The following is a 3,704-nucleotide window of genomic DNA, read 5'->3' as shown; positions in this document are numbered from 1 at the left end:
TCGCATTGTAAATGCTTCATGGGGAAAGGGGAAAGGGGAAGGATGGAGCTTGCGGCTGCCGTTCACTTTTTCATCTTTCTCTCTGGCTGAAGCCCAGACAGGGAGGCTGGGAGCCTCAATGGCGCCCCTCTGGAGGCTTCACCCGGGCCAGAAATCCTGACTGGGCACACACAAACCCAGCTACGACACTGTATTCAGTCACAGAATGCTTTTTCCAAAGCAACATGAATATTGATTTCAAAATCCATACCAGAGCAATATCTTTATTTAGGCCAACCAGAATGTCACAAAATTGTCTGCAAGATTTTGAATTCTCCAGATTTTTCATCAGGCTACATAGGAAGCCAAGTCGGAGGGAGGGAAGTTGTCTGATAGTGAAGCCACAAGATCTGCATTTGGTCTCAGTCTCAAGATGGAACGTGGGAGAAGGTAGCAGGCATTCAAGTAAGGCTCTGATAGGTGCTCTGAAGGTTTCAGGTTGCACCTAGCACTGCTGGGAAGAAAGAACAACCATATAAGAATTGATCCCACCTATCCGAAAATATAAAACCCGTGTGGCTGTGAGCTGTGGATGCATCAAAAGGGATTTCAGTATCTAGGAAAACAAGCAAAATATTACAGAAAGCAGTTGTCTAATTTAGGGTGGCAAGAGCAGGTTAGAGGGAATCAATTTGTTTCTCTCTCTCTTTTAAAAGCCTGATGATGCACTTGAGAACACATCCTTAAGGATGGGAGGAAGGAGACAATCTTTCATGAGTTTTTCACTTTAAAAAGTGAAGCTCAGACAATGCAGTTGGGAAGTGCTCACCCTTTTAAAATGCCTCCCGTGCCAATTGCACAGTTATTGGGGGGGGGGGGAACATTCATCATCATTAGTGATGTCACAGATATTAACCAATCAGGCCCCCATGGGTCACACAAGCATCTTACCCCCCCCCCAACATGGCAATGGAGGAGCTAACTGCTGGAGGAACTGTATTTAAACTGCAACCTTGGCTTATGCCTTTGAGTGCTTGGGAAACATAATGTGAACTAGCAAAAAGCAAACAAACCAAGTGGGGGAAATGCACTCTGAAGTGATGGGGTATTTTCCTTTTCAAGATGGAACAGGTAACAATACAAATTCAGATTCCCAGGAATTTAAGCCCTTGCTTTGGGAAGATCACTTGGAGCCTTTGCGATAACCTGATGACCAATAGCCCCAGGACACCACTTCTGTCCACTGGAAAGGCCCATAATCTAGGTATGACACATTCTTCACCTACACTAGAAGACACAAAAGGCTGTAGCTTCTTCACTCAATTATTCTCCCGATGTACAGCTTAACCAGGGAGTTGACTAATACTTGCACCCAAGGCCAAAAAGCAAAGCACCACGTATGTCATAATGCATCCATTATGTATTCAAAGGCACTGAAAGGGATATGGCCGTGACCATGCCATGCTGAATGGGATCTGAATCATGTCATCCACATAGAGAGAGCCCTGGAGAAGCCTTTCAGAAGAGGAGACTGAGAAGGTCCCAAGAAAGACACAGAAGAGCTCCTTCTCTCCCCTCCAAAGGTCATTACAGGTCAGAGCTTGATACTGGCCTCCACACACAGATCAACCCAACTTCAGCTGTACATCCAAGATGAGTCTGGGTGGATTTAGCACCGTACCTTCAGTCTGTGCACCAAAGCATCCTGAAAATATAAAACTCTCAGAGATGCTGCACCTAAGTTGGACATACTGGGCTAGCTGCAGACTGGATGGCACATTGGCATTAATGCTTTGGTATTTGGTAGGTGCGTAGGCGCTTGGCTTTCCTTGGCTATCCTCATTCTGCTTGTCATCAGCACCACCCACTCGCCGTCCCAGTAGACCAGCTCTTACCCCATCTGTGCTCTTCTTCCAGACTGAAAATGCTGGTGAGCACCTGGGTGGGATGAGGCAGGGCGCAATAACTGCAAGCAGCAGGTATCTTCTTTCCATGTCCTGAAGCCTCCAGGCCATATGAGGGCTTTAATAATGCAGATTCGAATGCAACAAAGAGCAGCCAGCTTTTCCCACCAAAGCAAGAACACTTTCTCTCCCCTGGGCTTCCTGCCTCAATGTTAGCAGACAAGGGATTAGGGAGCAGACCTTCTACTGATGGAAAAGGGCCACCACCAAATTCAACATTCTGGGGGTTTCCAAACCACAGACTGGCTATACTAATTCTGCTCAGCTCCAACATAGTCTCAAAAGAAGAAATTGTTGCCTGGCCTTAGCACCAAGGGAGAAAGGGAGGTCAGGTGTTGTGTGCCTGTGTGAGGCTGCGGCTATGAATATGTTAGGGCAGCCAATAAAGCTCTAATACTCTCCAGGTTTAAGGTCTCAGTTATTGGAATTGATTTTCTAACATCTTGTTAAAGTGTTTGTGCAAGCTGCCTAGCCAGCTGCTCCTTCCTGTAGCCTTGTGCTGCTGGACACAGTATCTCTATAATGGGCTCCTTTTGACCTTGTGGTAGGTAGTTATGGACTTCACTGTGCCTCGTGATGTGCTCAGGTAAACCCAGGCACAGGAACAATGTCACTGCCCATAATACCAGCCTCGGCTGCCAAGGAAACAAGAGTCACAACAGGAGAGAGGGGAGGGAAGGTCAGTGACCAACATGCTTAGGTGGGCTGCAGGGTCAGGCCTTTAGCATTCATCAACAGGGCAAAGGCATCAACTCCTCCAAAGGAAGATTCTTGCCTTACAATATCTTTCTTGCTTCAGAATATGCTTGGTAGTCCCGTTCATTCTGAATATGGGAAATTCAGCAAAACCAACTTTTCCGAAATACAGACAGGGCTGGGAAAGAAGGGTACCAATAGTATGGGAGAGAGAATGAATTCCTTTACATCCTCCTCAGTATTGCTACCGCACTCCTCCCATGGCTGGGAGCTCCAGGGTCATTTCCCTTGTGAGGAGACAGCACCAGAGACATATGCTTATTTATAAAGGTACAAGCTGAGCCTGGGGGAAGGAGGCAAGCACAGAGCGCTGATCTTTAATGCAGCAACAACTTCCTCAAAAGCAAACAGCATTTCTTGGGAGATCCAGGCCCAGGCTCTTCTGCCTTGCTGCTCCAGTCCATCTACTGAGTTGTCTTCATTTTTATTTTACTCTTACCCAAGCTGTCCCACCAATCACCACTAGCTAAATCATTTTAGCTATTAGCTAAACAAACACCTACATCACCTTAACCCTGGTGGTATCTTCCTGATCTGTGGTATACAGTGGTACCTTGGGTTAAGTACTTAATTCGTTCCGAAGGTCCGTTCTTAACCTGAAACTGTTCTTAACCTGAAGCACCACTTTAGCTAATGGGGCCTCCTGCTGCTGCCGCTGCGCCGCCGGAGCATGATTTCTGTTCTCATCCTGAAACAAAGTTCTTAACCTGAAGCACTATTTCTGGGTTAGCGGAGTCTGTAACCTGAAGCATATGTAACCTGAAGCGTATGTAACCCAAGGTACCACTGTACATAGGAATCATAGAATCATAGAGTTAAAGGAACCCCAGGGGTTATCTTGTCCAACCCCCTGCAATGTAATAATCTCACCTAAAGCATCCTTGACAGATGGCCATCCAATCTCTGCTTAAAAACCACGAAGGAAGGTGAGTACTCCACCTTCCAAGGAAGTCCATCCCGCTGTTGAACAGCTCTTACTGTCAGAAAGTTCTTCCTGATGTTTAC

The 3,704-nt window shown here is 46.5% G+C and overlaps 1 long non-coding RNA gene across 2 annotated transcripts; it reads right to left on the bottom strand.

The window, feature by feature from the left end:
* Positions 1 to 247: 247 nt before the first annotated feature.
* Positions 248 to 2,530, bottom strand: LOC310767621. 2 transcript variants are annotated; one of them, XR_014550973.1, is made up of 2 exons: positions 1,875 to 2,530; positions 248 to 493 (listed from the first exon to the last, which is right to left on the bottom strand). It is a non-coding gene; the product is annotated as an uncharacterized lncRNA (long non-coding RNA). The 2 variants fall into 2 exon arrangements; XR_014550974.1 differs by having other exon boundaries at positions 248 to 490.
* Positions 2,531 to 3,704: the final 1,174 nt, after the last annotated feature.

This window comes from Podarcis filfolensis (assembly GCF_964270895.1).
Source record: "Podarcis filfolensis genome assembly, chromosome: 7".
Classification (NCBI taxonomy): domain Eukaryota; kingdom Metazoa; phylum Chordata; class Lepidosauria; order Squamata; family Lacertidae; genus Podarcis; species Podarcis filfolensis.
This window is presented reverse-complemented; position numbering and strand designations above follow the sequence as displayed.